We start from the raw sequence: 19,669 nt of genomic DNA, 5'->3' as shown, positions 1-19,669 counted from the left end.
TAGGTTTTCATTTCATTGACATTGCACATTCCATCTTTCTTTTTTACAAACTTCCTCTTTCATTTCTCGCCTCTCTCGCAATCTGTGAATTTATGGAGGTCCCACTTGTAAAGCTTTCATCAAAGAGAGAGCCCTGCAGGTTGTGTGTCTTGAGACATCTGCGCTGTGTTTTCTACACTACCCAAGGAAATTAAAGGGGATAAAAGTTGGTTGTTACTTCGTCAGCTCCACTTAATGTGCAGAGACAGTTGAGGCCGGGAGGCAGCAGGGGGAATCTCTCTGTGTCCCCCTCCCCGTATGGCGACATGGATCGCTCCTCTCCTCATAGGAAGCTCAATTGGTTGGTCCCATCCAAAGCATTCAGAGGGGTTATTCACGCTGTGCTTTTCCCATCCTTTCCCTCACAGGGCCTCAATGTTTGAACAACAACACTCCGGAGACAGGCTGACACAACGAGCTGAGAGGGAAAATGTTGAACCCTAAAGGTCCCTGTTTTGAGTGTCTCTGTCTCTGTCCCAAATGGCTGTTCCCTATATAGTGCACTACTTATGGGCCCTGATCAAAAGTAGTGCACTATATAGGGAATATGGTGCCTTTGGGACAAATCCATAGGGTGATGGCAGTAGACTCACTGAGGACATCCTCTAGCCGGCTCAGAAAATATCCTTCCACTCCTGTAAATGTCTCTCCACCAGTTAGCAGCTTGAGGGAGTCTGTCTCCTGACCTGAACCACTTACTGTATGTAGCTCGCTGCAGCGCCCTGTAAGCCATTACTCGTGCTCAAGCCTAATTTAACATTTTTGATTTGCGACCAACCAAGGAGCAACTTCTGAACAAACGACAGAGCGGACGGATAGACAGACGGGACTCAGTGGAGTGGTCAAACGAAACAAAGGAATAGCTTTTTTGTTGAATACAGGATTCATTAAATCTGCTTAGCAAGTGGAACAGAGAAGCGCTTGTGTGGCGTTAGCATAAGAGGCTATTCCTAGCCAGCAGCCAGCATACATTATTGTTGAAGACCAGGGCTCTCAACCCTGTTCCTGGAGAGATACCCTCCTGTAGGTTTTCACTCCAACCCTGTTCCTGGAGAGCTACCCTCCTGTAGGTTTTCACTCCAACCCTGTTCCTGGAGAGCTACCCTCCTGTAGGTTTACAATCCAACCCTGTTCCTGGAGAGCTACCCTCCTGTAGGTTTTCACTCCAACCCTGTTCCTGGAGAGCTACCCTCCTGTAGGTTTTCACTCCAACCCTGTTCCTGGAGAGCTACCCTCCTGTAGGTTTTCACTCCAACCCTGTTCCTGGAGAGCTACCCTCCTGTAGGTTTTCACTCCAACCCTGTTCCTGGAGTGCTACCCTCCTGTAGGTTTTCACTCCAACCCTGTTCCTGGAGAGCTACCCTCCTGTAGGTTTTCACTCCAACCCTGTTCCTGGAGAGCTACCCTCCTGTAGGTTTTCACTCCAACCCTGTTCCTGGAGTGCTACCCTCCTGTAGGTTTTCACTCCAACCCTGTTCCTGGAGAGCTACCCTCCTGTAGGTTTTCACTCCAACCCTGTTCCTGGAGAGACACCCTCCTGTAGGTTTTCACTCCAACCCTGTTCCTGGAGAGATACCCTCCTGTAGGTTTTCAATCCAACCCTGTTCCTGGAGAGCTACCCTCCTGTAGGTTTTCACTCCAACCCTGTTCCTGGAGAGCTACCCCCCTGTAGTTTTTTCACTCCAACCCTGTTCCTGGAGAGCTACCCTCCTGTAGGTTTTCACTCCAACCCTGTTCCTGGAGAGCTACCCTCCTGTAGGTTATCACTCCAACCCCAGTTGTAACTAACCTGATTCAGTTTATCAACCAGCTAATTATTACAATCAGGTGCGCTAGATTAGGGTTGGAGTGAAAACCTACAGGAGGGTATCTCTCCAGGAACAGATTTGGAGAGCCCCTGTGTCCCAAACAGCACTATTCCCTATGTATTGCACTGCTTTTGACCAATAAGTAGTGTACTATATAGGGAACAGGGTTCCATTTGGGATGCAGAGTATGTCCTCCTTGCTACCACGACAACGGAACAGTCCATTTTGAAAAGCAGCAGACTGCTGTTGTTGTGTGGGAGCAGTCATGCCCAGAAAATAATGGATTGCATCGACCATCAATTATTTAAATGTCCATTAGAAATATAAATAAAAAAGAAAGGCATACAAAATGAATGCAGGGTGATATCTTGTTGATGCAGCAATTACAATGCCGTTACATATCACTTACACCCTGTTTATCCCTCTTTTCAGTCGTCTCGAAAGACTGAAATGAAAGTTGAAATATTTTCCAAACAGATTAACGGCCTCAGACCCATTCATTGTCTGTATTTGAATGATTCTCCAAAAACCAAAACGACCACCTGACTAGTGTTTATGTACCCAGAGCTCCACCAGTATCACCAGACGACCCAAGGCGCTTTTCGCTTGTCGAAGTTTTCATTTGCTTGTTTAAGTAGCGGGGGGCGCTTGAAACCCAATCACGACATGATAAACAATGGGCACAACCACAATAACACAGCAGCCAATTAAAGCTGAGCCCTATGAATAAAGTTTGGGTTATTTTACAGGGGCACACACATGGGTGAGGACCTCCTCCGCCAGTGTTTGACAACACCGAGGAAGCCTGATTTAACATGACCTGTGCGGTCTGGAGAGGTAGTGTATTTGAGCGGCTTGTTTTTCACTGTGTGTGGCAACGGGAGTGCTCGCTTTCGCCTGATTTTGGTTTTATTGGTGTAGTTAGCAATTCAGTGATGAAAGCCATAGGTCTTTTTTATAACAGACAGTTAAAGTATGCAGACTTTCTGCCTGATGGTCTGTCTGGGACTCAGGGACCAAGAATAGGCCTGGAGTTGAACCACAGGCTTAGTGCTACAGCAGGTACGTGTAGCCGGTCAGACGAGGCACACTGTCTGACAGCGTGGACTGCAGTGATATCATAACAGGGATAAGATCTACTCAACTTCTAAGTTATTACATATTTATAACTATTAAGTATCCCTTTATCTGTATTTCCTTGTGGTCTGATTTGTCCTTGTCCTATTAGTGTTGTGGAGTGGGAAAGCCCACTAGCACATACCCCATCCTTCCCCATATGTAACAATGTCCTTGCGTCACTCACTACCACTGTGTGGCCAGCCCTGGTGACCAGTTCTCTGTTTCTGTGGCTATTCTCGTCAACTGCGGCGGTGGTCATGTGGCGTTCTAGGCCCATGTCGTCTTTCCAAAGTCCGCCTGTTATAACTCCCAACGTGCTCTGCTGACAAACACGGCTAATAATGCTACCACCACCCACCCCACTATTCTTCTCTCCCTCTCTCTTTACCGCTCCTCTTGGAAGTTGGAAGTTAATCCCCCCCCCCCCCCCTTTAAAGCTTTTTGTCATGTTGCTTGGTGGCTGGGCTACTGGCCTCGCTTGGTGCCGTCTGTAAACAGATGTGTTCCTTTATTGCCTGGCTCTTGCTGTTTACACTGTCATAGATAAAGACTCGATCTCCCACTGAGTGTACAAAATATTACAAACACCTTCCTAATATTGAGTTGCACCCCCCCACCCCTCTTTTCCCCCTCAACATCCTCAAGTTGTCAGGGCATGGACTAAAAGGTGTCAAGCATTCCACAGTGATGCTGGCCCATGTTGACTCCAATGCTTCCCACAGTTGTGTCAAGTTGGCTGGATGTCCTTTGATGGTGGACCATTCTTGATACACACAGGAAACTGTTGTGTGAGAGACCCTACAGCGTTGCAGTTCTTGACACAAACCAGTGCGCCTGGCACCTACTACCATACCCCGTTGAAAGCCTTTGAATGGCACACATACACAATCCATGTCTCAAGGCTTGAAAATTCTTCTTATACCTGTCTCCTGCCCTTCATCTACATTCTACACTGATTGAAGTGACATCAATAAGGGATCATAACTTTCACCTGGTCAGTCTGTCATGGAAACAGCAGGTGTCCTTAATGTTTTGTACACTGTGTGCACACACACACACACACACACACACACATATATATATATATATATATATATATATATATATATATATATATATATTACACACTTTATTTTTTTTTGTGGAAACTCTCCTGTGGTTGTTATAGAGCTCCACAGTCACATGACGTTATGGTTGAATATGCCAACTCTAACACTATCCAGACCCAGTTCTTAAGAAGCACAGATAAGACCCTACTCCGGACTCTTGGCATGGCTGTTGTGCACCAGGCTGGATATGTTTAAATGCTAGCCTGTATCCAGGGCAGACAATGAAGCCAGATTTGGTCCTAATTTATGCAATGCAGGCTACACAAATGCAACTTGCAGTATGATATAATATGAACGGGTTCAGAGTTCAACTTTAGAAATCGTTATTCATTGTTCCATGTTAAGCTAGTCCAGTGACGTCTGGCTGGACAAATGGCTCGCTGTAAAGATATTGCCTGGCTACCCAAACGCTACGCCACGACCACGGATGCTAGTTTCTTCTCTGCAATTTATCTGAGTACCTACTACTTCCCCGACGCAAACATTCTAACCGTTCTGATTGGTCTCAGAAACCGATAGGTTGGGCGGGTACGCTCGTGGGTAAAGTGCCGTTTTTTAATTTTTTTACATTTGTCATTCGCTTTGATACTCTGATTGGTTAGAGCTGATCCAATCGCTGATTACTTTGTTCTGTACAACACCCCTTATTTTGACGTTGCCATCGTTGAAGTAGTTTGTGGCGGTCTCAGACTGAATAATGTAGCAAACAGAGCAGCGGAAGAATTCAGTTGGAGTCATCGGGCTAGTAAAAATAGACCTTATGACAGAGAGAGAGGCTATTTCCAGACCCAACTTTGAGTCCTACTGCTGCTCCAGAGAGGGGGCTGTTGCAGGGACCCAGGAGCACACAGATGTCCAAAGATGGTCCCTTTGCTTTGGCCTCTCAGGCAGAGCTAGCTTCCCCTTCCAGCAGCTCACGAGACCAGACCATAGAAATACAAATATGACCTGCAGGCCATCCACCCATCACAGAACATTGACTTGAATGGGAATGCTTTTTCTAGTGATCCTGTTTCTATGGTCCAGACCACTGGATTGTTTGTGCAGTCATGGGAACAAGTCTCTAAAGCTGAGAGTGTATGGAGCCTGTGTATAAGCACATGTGAAATCGTCCTGGAAGGAGTTCAGGACCAGTTCCGAGGCGAAGTGAGCAAGGTGTGTGTGCATTTTGGGATATTCCAGAATGTCAATCAATAACCCCCTCCACCTCCTCATAGGCCATCGGTAGAGAGAGAGAGAGAGAGAGAGAGCGAGAGGAAGGAAAATAAAAGATGCACCGAGCTAGCCTCAAACCCACTCCATTAGCCAGCCTCAGTCTCACTCTCTGTCCCTCTCCCTGCTCAGGGCTCCTCTTGGCAGGCTGTGGCAGTAGGAATGTGAGCCTCTTCTGTGCTTCTGCTGTGTTCAGTGAGGGCTGGCCTCTGCTGGCTGATTTGTTGTTTCTGCTGAGCGCAGCGCTGAGTCTGACGGAGGAAAAAGGCGCCGCTCCCTGGCGCACGGCATGGTGGCCGCTTCCTGTGTGCGGTGCTGATGGCTACCAGATGTCTGGAGGGAGAGAGAGAATAGTGGTCTACCACGCTGGTGTCTAGTGCTATTCGTTCGTTCGGTTTCACTTTCGTGCTACCTTTTTTTCCTCTCGGTCTGTCTCTCTCTCTCTCTCTCGGTCTGTCTCTCTCTCTCTCGGTCTGTCTCTCTCGCTCTCTCGGTCTGTCTCTCTCGCTCTCTCGGTCTGTCTCTCTCGCTCTCTCGGTCTGTCTCTCTCTCTCTCTCGGTCTGTCTCTCTCTCTCTCGGGCGGTCACTCTCTCTCTCGGGCGGTCACTCTCTCTCTCGGGCGGTCACTCTCTCTCTCGGCGGTCACTCTCTCTCTCTCTCTCTCTCTCTCGGGCGGTCACTCTCTCTCTCTCTCTCTCTCTTGGGCGGTCACTCTCTCTCTCTCTCTCTCTCTCGGGCGGTCACTCTCTCTCTCTCTCTCTCTCTCTCGGGCGGTCTCACTCTCTCTCTCTCGGGCGGTCACTCTCTCTCTCTCTCTCTCGGGCGGTCACTCTCTCTCTCTCTCTCGGGCGGTCACTCTCTCTCTCTCTCTCTCTCGGGCGGTCACTCTCTCTCTCTCTCTCTCTCTCTCTCTCGGGCGGTCACTCTCTCTCTCTCTCTCTCTCTCTCGGGCGGTCACTCTCTCTCTCTCTCTCTCTCTCTCTCTCGGGCGGTCACTCTCTCTCTCTCTCTCTCTCTCTCTCTCTCGGGCGGTCACTCTCTCTCTCTCTCTCTCTCTCTCTCTCTCTCTCGGGCGGTCTCTCTCTCTCTCTCTCTCTCGGGCGGTCTCTCTCTCTCTCTCTCTCTCGGGCGGTCACTCTCTCTCTCTCTCTCTCTCTCGGGCGGTCACTCTCTCTCTCTCTCTCTCTCTCTCTCGGGCGGTCACTCTCTCTCTCTCCTCTCTCTCTCTCGGGCGGTCACTCTCTCTCTCTCTCTCTCTCTCTCTCGGGCGGTCACTCTCTCTCTCTCTCTCGGGCGGTCACTCTCTCTCTCTCTCTCGGGCGGTCACTCTCTCTCAGGGCGGTCACTCTCTCGGGCGGTCACTCTCTCTCTCTCTCTCTCTCTCTCTCTCTCTCTCTCTCTCTCTCTCTCTCTCGGGCGGTCACTCTCTCTCTCTCTCTCTCGGGCGGTCACTCTCTCTCTCTCTCTCTCGGGCGGTCTCTCTCTCGGGCGGTCACTCTCTCTCTCTCTCTCGGGCGGTCACTCTCTCTCTCTCTCTCTCGGGCGGTCACTCTCTCTCTCTCTCTCGGGCGGTCACTCTCTCTCTCTCTCTCTCTCGGGCGGTCACTCTCTCTCTCTCTCTCTCGTCCTCTCGGGCGGTCACTCTCTCTCTCTCTCTCTCGGGCGGGTCACTCTCTCTCTCTCTCTCTCTCTCTCTCTCTCTCTCTCGGGCGGTCACTCTCTCTCTCTCTCTCTCTCTCTCTCGGGCGGTCACGTCTCTCTCTCTCTCTCTCTCGGCGCGGTCACTCTCTCTCTCTCTCTCTCTCTCTCTCTCTCGGGCGGTCTCTCTCTCTCTCGGGCGGTCTCTCTCTCTCTCTCTCTCTCTCTCTCTCTCTCGGGCGGTCACTCTCTCTCTCTCTCTCGTCGGTCTCTCTCTCTCTCTCGGGGCGGTCACTCTCTCTCTCTTCTCTCTCTCTCTCTCGGGCGGTCACTCTCTCCTCTCTCTCTCTCGGGCGGTCACTCTCTCTCTCTCTCTCTCTCTCTTCGGGCGGTCACTCTCTCTCTCTCTCTCTCTCGGGCGGTCACTCTCTCTCTCTCTCTCTCTCTCTCGGGCGGTTACTCTCTCTCTCTCTCTCTCTCGGGCGGTCACTCTCTCGCTCTCTCTCTCTCTCGGGCGGTCACTCTCTCTCTCTCTCTCTCTCTCTCTCTCTCTCTCTCTCTCTCGGCGGTCACTCTCTCTCTCTCTCTCTCTCTCTCTCTCTCTCTCTCGGGCGGTCACTCTCTCTCTCTCTCTCTCTCTCTCTCTCTCGGGCGGTCACTCTCTCTCTCTCTCTCTCTCTCTCTCTCGGGCGGTCACTCTCTCTCTCTCTCTCTCTCGGTCATCTCTCTCGGGCGGTCACTCTCTCTCTCTCTCTCTCTCTCTCTCGGTCACTCTCTCTCTCTCTCTCTCTCTCTCTCTGTCTCTCTCTCTCTCTCTCTCTCTGTCACTCTCTCTCTCTCTCTCTCTCTCTCTCTGTCACTCTCTCTCTCTCTCTCTCTCGGGCGGTCACTCTCTCTCTCTCTCTCTCTCTCGGGCGGTCACTCTCTCTCTCTCTCTCTCTCTCTCTCTCTCTCTCTCTCTCGGGCGGTCTCTCTCTCTCTCTCTCTCGGGCGGTCTCTCTCTCTCTCTCTCTCGGGCGGTCACTCTCGCTCTCGGGCGGTCACTCTCTCTCTCTCTCTCCGGCGGTCACTCTCTCTCTCTCTCTCTCCGGGCGGTCACTCTTCTCTCTCTCTCTCGGGCGGTCACTCTCTCTCTCTCGGGCGGTCACTCTCTCTCTCTCGGGCGGTCGGTCTCTCTCTCGGTCTCTCGCTCGGTCTCTCTCGCTCGGTCTCTCTCGCTCGGTCTCTCTCGCTCGGTCTCTCTCGCTCGGTCTCTCTCTCGCTCGGTCTCTCTCTCGCTCGGTCTCTCTCTCGCTCGGTCTCTCTCTCGCTCGGTCGCTCTCTCTCGGTCGCTCTCTCTCGGTCGCTCTCTCTCGGTCGCTCTCTCTCGGTCGTCCGGTAGCTCTCTCTTGGTCGCTCGGTCGCTCTCTCTCGGTCGCTCGGTCGCTCTCTCTCGGTCGCTCGGTCGCTCTTCTCGGTCGCTCGGTCGCTCTCTCTCGGTCGCTCGGTCGCTCGGTCTCTCTCTCTCTCGGTCTCTCTCGGTCGCTCGGTCTCTCTCGGTCGCTCGGTCGCTCTCTCGCTCGGTCGCTCTCTCTCTCGGTCGCTCGGTCGCTCTCTCTCTTTGTCGCTCTCTATCTCGGTCGCTCTCTCTCTCGGTCGCTCTCTCTCTCGGTCGCTCTCTCTCTCGGTCGCTCTCTCGGTCGCTCGGTCGCTCTCTCTCTCGGTCGCTCTCTCTCTCCGGTCGCTCTCTCTCTCGGTCGCTCTCTCTCGGTCGCTCGGTCGCTCTCTCTCGGTCGCTCGGTCGCTCTCTCTCTCGGTCGCTCGGTCGCTCTCTCTCTCGGTCGCTCGGTCGCTTCTCTCGGTCGCTCGGTCGTCTCTCTCTCGTCGGTCGCTCGGTCGCTCTCTCTCTCGGTCGCTCGTCTCTCTCGGTCGCTCGGTCGCTCTCTCTCTCGGCTCGCTCGGTCGCTCTCTCTCGGTCGCTCTCTCTCTCGGTCGCTCGGTCGCTCTCTCTCTCGGTCGCTCTCTCTCTCGGTCGCTCTCTCTCTCGGTCGCTCTCTCTCGGTCGCTCTCGTCGCTCTCTCTCGGTCGCTCTCTCTCTCTCGGTCGCTCGGTCGCTCTCTCTCTCGGTCGCTCTCTCTCTCGGTCGCTCTCTCTCGGTCGCTCTCTCGGTCGCTCTCTCGGTCGCTCTCTCTCTCGGTCGCTCTCTCGTCGCTCGGTCGCTCGGTCGCTCGGTCGCTCGGTCGCTCGGTCGCTCTCTCGCTCGGTCGCTCTCTCTCGGTCGCTCTCTCTCGGTCGCTCTCTCTCTCGGTCGCTCGGTCGCTCTCTCTCTCGGTCGCTCTCTCTCTCGGTCGCTCGGTCTCTCGGTCTCTCTCTCTCGGTCTCTCTCTCTCTCGGTCGCTCTCGGTCGCACGGTCGCTCTCTCTCTCGGTCGCTCTCTCTCTCGGTCGCTCTCTCTCTCGGTCGCTCTCTCGCTCGATCGCTCTCTCGCTCGGTCGCCTCTCTCGGTCGCTCGGTCGCTCGGTCGCTCTCTCTCGGTCGCTCGGTCGCTCTCTCTCTCGGTCGCTCGGTCTCTCTCTGTCTCTCGGTCTCTCTCTCTCTCGGTCGCTCTCTCTCTCGGTCGCTCTCTCTTCGGTCGCTCTCTCTCTCGGTCGCTCGGTCGCTCTCTCTCTCGGTCGCTCTCTCTCTCGGTCTCTGGGTCGCTCGGTGTCTCTCGGTCTCTCTCTGTCTCTCGGTCTCTCTCTGTCTCTCGGTCTCTCTCTGTCTCTCGGTCTCTCTCTGTCTCTCGGTCTCTCTCTGTCTCTCGGTCTCTCTCTGTCTCTCGGTCTCTCTCTGTCTCTCGGTCTCTCTCTGTCTCTCTCGTGTCTCTCTGTCTCTCTGTCTCTCGGTCTCTCTCTCTCTCTGTCACTCTCATTAAAATTTGGGAAAAAAGGTCTCTCTCTCTCTCTCTCTCAAATTCAAGCTGCTTTATTGGCATGAAAAACATTGTCAATATTGCCAAAGCAACAATGTATACAATATACATTGTAATACAATAACAAATAATAATATAAAATGGCAGTAAATAATAATACAAAATTAAATATAAAAATAATAACTAAAATAGTAGTAAAATAATAGTAAAATGGTAGAATGTAATAAATAAAAAAATCTAAATATGGAAAATGAATCTATAACTAACTTATAACTAAATAACGGTCATCTTCACCATTACATCAGCACTACAACTACTATCATCATTACCATTACCACCCACACCACTACTATTTGGAATGATAAACAACAATAATAATAGTAATAACAATAATAGTAATAATAAGTAAGTTATTGCTTACTATGCAGATGTTATTATTCAGTGTCCCTCAGGCTATGGCAGGCAAATACATATTTGGCTGCAAGAGGAGCCATTGCTCCTTCGCCCATGAGTATTTTTAGTTTTTCCTCTGGGTTTAATAAGTTCAAATTTTGAATAAATGTAGTCATTTCTGTGAATAAGGAATCTCTTTGTGAGGAATATTTATCACAGTAAAGGAGAAAGTCTGTCTCGGTCGGTCGGTCTCTCTCTCTCTCTCGGTCTCGGTCTCTCTCTCGGTCTCGGTCTCTCTCTCGGTCTCTCTCTCGGTCTCTCTCTCTCTCGGTCTCTCTCTCTCTCGGTCTCTCTCTCTCTCGGTCTCTCTCTCTCTCTCGGTCTCTCTCTCTCTCGGTCTCTCTCTCTCGGTCTCTCTCTCTCTCGGTCTCTCTCTCTCGGTCTCTCTCTCTCGGTCTCTCTCTCTCGGTCTCTCTCTCTCTCTCGGTCTCTCTCTCGGTCTCTCTCTCGGTCTCTCTCTCGGTCTCTCTCTCTCTCTCGGTCTCTCTCTCTCTCTCGGTCTCTCTCTCTCTCTCGGTCTCTCTCTCTCTCTCGGTCTCTCTCTCTCTCTCGGTCTCTCTCTCTCTCTCGGTCTCTCGGTCTCTCTCTCGGTCTCTCGGTCTCTCTCGGTCGGTCTCTCGGTCTCTCTCGGTCTCTCGGTCTCTCTCGGTCTCTCTCGGTCTCTCTCGGTCTCTCTCGGTCTCGGTCTCTCTCGGTCTCTCTCGGTCTCTCGGTCTCTCGGTCTCTCTCGGTCTCTCTCGGTCTCTCTCGGTCTCTCTCCCGGTCTCTCTCTCGGTCTCTCGGTCTCTCTCTCTCTCGGTCTCTCTCTCTCGGTCTCTCTCTCTCTCGGTCTCTCGGTCTCTCGGTCTCTCTCTCTCTCGGTCTCTCTCTCGGTCTCTCTCTGTCTCTGTCTCTCTCGGTCTCTCTCTCTCGGTCTCTCTCTCTCGGTCTCTCTCTCTCTCGGTCTCTCGGTCTCTCTCTGTCTCTGTCTCTCTCGGTCTCTCTCTCTCGGTCTCTGTCTCTCTCTCTCGGTCTCTGTCTCTCTCTCTCGGTCTCTGTCTCTCTCTCTCGGTCTCTCTCGGTCTCTCGGTCTCTCTCTCTCGGTCTCTCGGTCTCTCTCTCTCTGGTCTCTCTCTCGGTCTCTCTCTCGGTCTCTCGGTCTCTCTCTCGGTCTCTCGGTCTCTCTCTCGGTCTCTCGGTCTCTCTCTCGGTCTCTCGGTCTCTCTCTCGGTCTCTCTCTCGGTCTCTCTCGGTCTCTCGGTCTCTCTCTGTCTCTCTCTCGGTCTCTCTCTGTCTCTCTCTCGGTCTCTCTCGGTCTCTCTCTCGGTCTCTCTCTCGGTCTCTCTCTCGGTCTCTCTCTCTCGGTCTCTCTCTCGGTCTCTCTCTCTCGGTCTCTCTTTCTCGGTCTCTCTCTCTCGGTCTCTCTTTCTCGGTCTCTCTCTCTCGGTCTCTGTCTCTCGGTCTCTCTCTGTCTCTCGGTCTCTCTCTCGGTCTCTCTCTGTCTCTCGGTCTCTCTCTCGGTCTCTCTCGGTCTCTCTGTGTGCATGCTGGGAAGAGTTAGATGTGTTAGGTGTTCTCTTTCTTGGTGGCATTCTTTGTTTTCTTCTGTGCATGATTAACCTGTTGGGGCTACAGGTTAGCAATGAACCCCGAGCCGGGATTGCTAACAAGGCTGGAAATTCAAAACATCAAAAATCTAATAATTTCAATTTCTCAAACAATCAACTATTTTACACAATTTAAATGATAAACATCTCCTTAATCTAACCACATTGTTCGATTTTCAAAGAGGCTTTACGGCAAAAGCATAAAGTTAGATTATGTTAGGACAGTACATAGCCACAAAAGTACAAACATCCATTTTCAATTCAAGGTCAGGCGTCACCAAAAGCAGAAACCAGCTTGAATTATGCACTAACTTTTGTCAATCTCCATCAGATGACACTCCTAGGATATTATGTTATACAATACATGCATTTTTTGTTCCATCAAGTTCATATTTATATCCAAAAACAGCATTTTAACAGTAGCGTGAAATTCAGATTTTTTTCTTCTCTGAAATGCTTCCGGTGAACATAACAAAATTACTATTCGAAAACATTGGTAAATTATAATATTGTCATTCAAAGAATAATATATTATCATCTCGTAATTGCTACCGAATGGCCAGATCTCAAAATAACTTTACTGGGAAATCACATTTTGCAATAAACGGGGTGCTATGCTAAGAACAACAGGCTATGCTATACAGTTAGCATCATCTAAAATCGATAATAACATTGTAAATACCCCCTTACCTTTGATTATCTCCATCAGAAGGCAGGATCCCAGGTCCGGAAGGCATTCCAGGTCCGGAACAAATGTGGTTTCTTTTGACAAAGTTCATAATTTATGTCCAAATAACACCAAGTACTTAGCGTTCATTATGCTCCCACAAAACGTGGTGTGGGGCTGGTAAAATCACGCCGAAAAGCTAAAAAAACCTAGTAAATAATCTATTTATGTTCGTTCAAACATGTCAAATGTTGTTTAGCATTAATATTTTGGTCCATTTTTTAACGTTAAACATCAGTAATATTTTCACAAAACCTATCCTATGTCTAGATAAAAAATGATGACAAACTCACGTTTCTCAGATTTATGCGCAGGCGCAAAAAAATGAAGTGATGACATGTCAACTTCCTTGGATTCTAATTTGCTCTCTGTTTATCATAGACGCTTCAAACAACTTTATAAAGATCGTTGACATCTAGTGGAAGCCGTAGGTGTTGCGAAATGAATCCTTTCTCACTATGGTATCTATAAAACAATGACACTAAATAGTACAGTCACAAAATTCACATTTTTTTGGATCTATTTTTCACAGGTTTTTGCCTGCAATATGAGTTTTGTTATACTTACAGACACCATTCAAACTGTTTTAGAAAATTCAGAGTGTTTTCTATCCGAATGTTAATATGTTAATAATATGCATATCCTAGCTTCTGAGTTGGTGTAGGAGGCAGTTAAAAATGGGCACATATTTTTTTCAAAATGTCTCAATACTGCCCCCGAGCCCCAACAGGTTTTAAGGTTATTTGTATTATTTTGTGGTAGAATTAAGTATTTTGTTTTTCGTATCGAAATTACCCTGATTTTGGCGGGGATGGCAGCCCAAATGGGGATGCTGTCACTTCGGCACGGCTTTAGGTGTGTTACTTATGCTGCTGTCACGGTGGAGGAGTTTCTGGTCGCCGTAGGAGTAAAGGTAGGATATGAGAATGTTGCTTATGCGTCACGGATGAATAAAGCGGTGGTGGTTTTTCTTAAAGAAGAGCGCCTTGTTGATCGTATGGTTGAGCAAGGCGTACTTCTTAAAGGAATTTTTATTCAACTTACGCCGCTTTTTTCTCCGTCAACAAGGGTAACGATTTCTAATGTACCGCCGTTTATTCCCAATGAGCTATTGGAGCGTGAGTTATTGCGGTTTGGGAAGTTTGCAAGTTCAATTAAGGTTGTCCCGTTGTGTTGCAAACACCCGGCGTTGAAACAGGTTATGTCTTTTCAAACACCCGGCGTTGAAACAGGTTATGTCTTTTCAAACACCCGGCGTTGAAACAGGTTATGTCTTTTCAAACACCCGGCGTTGAAACAGGTTGTCGTTTGGCGACAGGTGTTTATGTTTTTGGACTCAACGGAGCAGACTTTGTAGTTATCGTTTAAAGTCAAGTATGACAATAGACTGTATATGGCTTATGCTAGTATGGGTAGTCAACGGTGTTTTGAGTGTGGGGGTGTTGGTCATAAGCGACATGCTTGCCCAAAAAGGGAGAAGGCAGAGGGAGGGGCGCAGGTGGTCCTCGTAACGCCTGGGCCCACGGATGTAGGGAGAGGTGGTCCTCGTAACGCCTGGGCCCACTGATGTAGGGAGAGGTGGTCCTCGTAACGCCTGGGCCCACTGATGTAGGGAGGAGATGCTCACAGGCAGTGGAGGAGATGCTCACTATGAGTAATAGGGTTCAGGTGGAGCTAGGCTCCCAGGTAGTGGAGGAGATGCCCACTATGAGTAATAGGGTTCAGGTGGAGCTAGGCTCCCAGGTAGTGGAGGAGATGCCTACTATGAGTAATAGGGTTCAGGTGGAGCTAGGCTCCCAGGTAGTTGAGGAGATGCCTACTATGAGTAATAGGGTTCAGGTGGAGCTAGGCTCCCAGGTAGTTGAGGAGATGCCTACTATGAGTAATAGGGTTCAGGTGGGGCAAGTCTCCCAGGTAGTGGAGGAGATGCCTGGTACGTGTGATGGGGTGCAAGTGGGGAGTGTTGAGAGGGATGTGGTAGAGGGGAGTCGGGTCTGTGGCCTCAGTTGAGGAGGAGAAGGATATATGATAGCAGCTGGTGAGAACTCAATTTACAATCTAGAGGAGGTAAATCGGTTCCTGGATCAGACTTTAGGGAAATCTGTCAAATTGGCAGATTATTTTGATGTTGATAAGTTTGTGAGGTCAGCTGTGATGTTACAGAAGACGGTGAGGTTAGACCAGTTAAGTGAGAAGAAGCGGTTTCGCTTGAGGAAATTTGTTACTGCTGTTGCATCAGCAAAAGGTGATGGGAAACATGGTCAGGTTAAGAGAATTTAAATGATGATGATCATGCTTCATAGGGTGTCTTTTCTCTTTGGTTTCTCTGTGGTTTCTTCTGCTTTTCCTTTCTCTTTTCTATATGGAGGTACTAAGGGTAGGTTCTCTCAATATTAATGGGGAAAGGGACAGGAAGAAGAGGGCTTGGGTATTAGAAGTAATAAAACAGAAAAGGCTTAATGTAGTTTTTCTACAGGAGACACATAGTGATGAGGCTAATGAGGTTGACTGGGGTATGTGGTGGGAGGGGCAGCATATACTCAGTCATGGTACTAATTTCAGTGCTGGGGTAGCCATTTAGTTTTCCTCAGGCTTAGGGGTGACTGTGGTATCTACAACAGAGATTGTCAAGGGTCGGGTTTTATTGGTCAAGGTGGATATGTTTTTTTGTTGTTGTTGTAATGTTTATGCTCCTAATGAGGGAACAGAGCGTATTGTTGGTTTTGATAAAATAAAGGAAACCTTAAGACGGTGTGACCAAGAGGGGTGTATGGTTTTAGGGGGGGACTGGAACTGTACAGTGGATTTTACTGTTGATCGCACCGCTGAAGAACCTCACCTGCGGTCAGCCACCTCACCTGTCTGGTCTATTAACTGAGTTTGAGCTTTCTGATGTGTGGAGAGTAAGGAATACAAAAGTTAGGCAGTACACATGGCTACAAGTTAATGAAGGTTGTGTCAGTGCAGCAAGGTTAGACAGGTTGTATGCATCTGATCTCTACTGTAGTAGGGTTGGAAGGTTAGACAGGTTATATGTATCTGATCACTACTGTAGTAGGGTTGGAAGGTTAGACAGGTTGTATGTATCTGATCACTACTGTAGTAGGGTTGGAAGGTTAGATAGGTTGTATGTATCTGATCTCTACTGTAGTAGGGTTGGAAGGTTAGACAGGTTGTATGTATCTGATCTCTACTGTAGTAGGGTTGGAAGGTTAGACAGGTTGTATGTATCTGATCACTACTGTAGTAGGGTTGGAAGGTTAGACAGGTTGTATGTATCTGATCTCTACTGTAGTAGGGTTGGAAGGTTAGACAGGTTGTATGTATCTGATCACTACTGTAGTAGGGTTGGAAGGTTAGACAGGTTGTATGTATCTGATCTCTACTGTAGTAGGGTTGGAAGGTTAGACAGGTTGTATGTATCTGATCTCTACTGTAGTAGGGTTGGAAGGTTAGACAGGTTGTATGTATCTGATCACTACTGTAGTAGGGTTGGAAGGTTAGACAGGTTGTATGTATCTGATCTCTACTGTAGTAGGGTTGGAAGGTTAGACAGGTTGTATGTATCTGATCACTACTGTAGTAGGGTTGGAAGGTTAGACAGGTTGTATGTATCTGATCACTACTGTAGTAGGGTTGGAAGGTTAGACAGGTTGTATGTATCTGATCTCTACTGTAGTAGGGTTGGAAGGTTAGACAGGTTGTATGTATCTGATCTCTACTGTAGTAGGGTTGGAAGGTTAGACAGGTTGTATGTATCTGATCTCTACTGTAGTAGGGTTGGAAGGTTAGACAGGTTGTATGTATCTGATCTCTACTGTAGTAGGGTTGGAAGGTTAGACAGGTTGTATGTATCTGATCTCTACTGTAGTAGGGTTGGAAGGTTAGACAGGTTGTATGTATCTGATCACTACTGTAGTAGGGTTGGGAGGTTAGACAGGTTGTATGTATCTGATCACTACTGTAGTAGGGTTGGAAGGTTAGACAGGTTGTATGTATCTGATCTCTACTGTAGTAGGGTTGGAAGGTTAGACAGGTTGTATGTATCTGATCACTACTGTAGCAGGGTTGGAAGGTTAGACAGGTTGTATGTATCTGATCTCTACTGTAGTAGGGTTGGAAGGTTAGACAGGTTGTATGTATCTGATCTCTACTGTAGTAGGGTTGGAAGGTTAGACAGGTTGTATGTATCTGATCTCTACTGTAGTAGGGTTGGAAGGTTAGACAGGTTGTATGTATCTGATCTCTACTGTAGTAGGGTTGGAAGGTTAGACAGGTTGTATGTATCTGATCTCTACTGTAGTAGGGTTGGAAGGTTAGACAGGTTGTATGTATCTGATCTCTACTGTAGTAGGGTTGGAAGGTTAGACAGGTTGTATGTATCTGATCTCTACTGTAGTAGGGTTGGAAGGTTAGACAGGTTGTATGTCTCTGATCACTACTGTAGTAGGGTTGGAAGGTTAGACAGGTTGTATGTATCTGATCACTACTGTAGTAGGGTTGGAAGGTTAGACAGGTTGTATGTATCTGATCACTACTGTAGTAGGGTTGGAAGGTTAGACAGGTTGTATGTATCTGATCTCTACTGTAGTAGGGTTGGAAGGTTAGATAGGTTGTATGTATCTGATCTCTACTGTAGTAGGGTTGGAAGGTTAGACAGGTTGTATGTATCTGATCTCTACTGTAGTAGGGTTGGAAGGTTAGACAGGTTGTATGTATCTGATCTCTACTGTAGTAGGGTTGGAAGGTTAGACAGGTTGTATGTATCTGATCTCTACTGTAGTAGGGTTGGAAGGTTAGACAGGTTGTATGTATCTGATCTCTACTGTAGTAGGGTTGGAAGGTTAGACAGGTTGTATGTATCTGATCTCTACTGTAGTAGGGTTGGAAGGTTAGACAGGTTGTATGTATCTGATCTCTACTGTAGTAGGGTTGGAAGGTTAGACAGGTTGTATGTATCTGATCTCTACTGTAGTAGGGTTGGAAGGTTAGACAGGTTGTATGTATCTGATCTCTACTGTAGTAGGGTTGGAAGGTTAGACAGGTTGTATGTATCTGATCTCTACTGTAGTAGGGTTGGAAGGTTAGACAGGTTGTATGTATCTGATCACTACTGTAGTAGGGTTGGAAGGTTAGACAGGTTGTATGTATCTGATCACTACTGTAGTAGGGTTGGAAGGTTAGACAGGTTGTATGTATCTGATCACTACTGTAGTAGGGTTGGAAGGTGTGATATTACTCCTGTGGGTTTCTCTGATCACCATATTGTTACTGTTGATGTTCACTTGTCCTGTCCACGAAGGTCATCACCTTACTGGTATTATAATGTTAAGTTGTTACATGATGTCATGTTTTGTGAAAGGTTTTTGTTGTTTTGGGAAAAATGGAGGGTTACAAAAGGGAATTTTGAGTCCTTGAGACAATGGTGGGAGGTTGGGAAGGCCCAAATACGATTATTTTGTCAACAGTAAACTGCTCTGTCTCGAATTGAAGTCAGAGATTATCAAGGCACTTGAACAGGACATCAAATCTATTGAATTGAAGCTGCTCACTCAGAACGACCCTGGACTAGTCATGAACTTACAGGACAAGAGACATTAACTGAGGTTGTTTCTGCATGAGAGTGAAGGGTGCCTTGATTAGGTCTCGTTTCGCTTCCCTCAAGGATATGGATGCTCCTAGTGCTTTATTTTTTAACCTAGGACAGTCGACACTGCAACGTAAACAGATGGTCTGCCTTCGTCCCCCTGATGGGAAGGTGACCGCGGATGACAGTGAAATGCATCAACATGCCGTGGATTTCTACTCTGCCCTCTAAGGCGGAGGATTGTGACTCTCTGTGTACTGAACAGATGCTACACGGTCTTCCTCAATTGGGACCTGAGCAGAGAGTCGCATTGGACTCTGACATTACACTGCAGGAGCTGTCCACAGCAGTTACACAGCTCTCATCAGGCCGAGCCCCTGGCATCGATGGTTTACCATCTGAGTTTTACAAGCAGTTTTGGGGGTCTATTGGGGAGGATTTTTATGAAGTGGTTTGTGAATCTTTTCATGAGGGTTCTCTTCCTGTATCCTGTCAACGTGCGGTGCTTTCACTGTTGCCAAAAAAGGGAGATTTGGCTCTCATAAAAAAATTGGAGACCTGTTGCTTTGCTGTGCGCAGAATATGAAATTGTTTCTAAATGTCTCAAACAGGTTGAAAGAGTATCTGGGATTGTTGGTCCACAAGGACCAGTCCTACTGTGTACCTGATTGCTCTATTGTTGACAACTTGTTTCTAATAAGAGATGTTTTAGACATTTGTAAACTGTCTGACGTGAATGTGGGTTTACTTTCTTTGGATCAGGGGAAGGCTTTTGATCATGTGGACCACCAGTACTTGTTTAAAACAATGAAAGCCTTTGGGTTTGGGGATGTTTTTTTGTGTTGGATGAATTTACTGTATGCTGGGGCCTCGTGTATGGTGAAGGTGGGGGGTGGGTTGAGTTGCCCCATCCCCGTCCAAAGGGACATCAGGCAGGGATGCCCAATTTCAGGGTTACCAGGGGGGCTTCAGATGGGGTCCGCTCCACGGTTACCAGGGGGGCTTCAGATGGGGTCCGCTCCACGGTTACCAGGGGGGCTTCAGATGGGGTCTGCTCCACGGTTACCAGGGGGGCTTCAGATGGGGTCTGCTCCACGGTTACCAGGGGGGCTTCAGATGGGGTCTGCTCCACGGTTACCAGGGGGGCTTCAGATGGGGTCCGCTCCACGGTTACCAGGGGGGCTTCAGATGGGGTCCGCTCCACGGTTACCAGGGGGGCTTCAGATGGGGTCTGCTCCACGGTTACCAGGGGGGCTTCAGATGGGGTCTGCTCCACGGTTACCAGGGGGGCTTCAGATGGGGTCCGCTCCACGGTTACCAGGGGGGCTTCAGATGGGGTCCGCTCCACGGTTACCAGGGGGGCTTCAGATGGGGTCCGCTCCACGGTTACATGGGGGGCTTCAGATGGGGTCCGCTCCACGGTTACCAGGTCAGCTTCAGATGGGGTCTGCTCCACAGTTACCGGGGGGCTTCAGATGGGGTCCGCTCCACGGTTACCAG

General features: G+C 48.8%; 1 protein-coding gene across 8 annotated transcripts in view; it reads left to right on the top strand.

Moving 5' to 3' along the window:
* The window catches only part of LOC106602350 (GRB2-associated-binding protein 1), a 107,236-nt gene that overhangs the window by 9,969 nt on the left and 77,598 nt on the right, over positions 1–19,669 (top strand). The gene's annotated exons all lie outside the window — the stretch shown is intronic.

This window comes from Salmo salar, chromosome 04 (assembly GCF_965601325.2).
Source record: "Salmo salar chromosome 04, fSalSal1, whole genome shotgun sequence".
NCBI classification, from domain to species: Eukaryota; Metazoa; Chordata; class Actinopteri; order Salmoniformes; family Salmonidae; genus Salmo; species Salmo salar.
The sequence above is the reverse complement of the archived record's forward strand: the minus strand, read 5'-3'. Positions and strand labels throughout refer to the sequence as shown.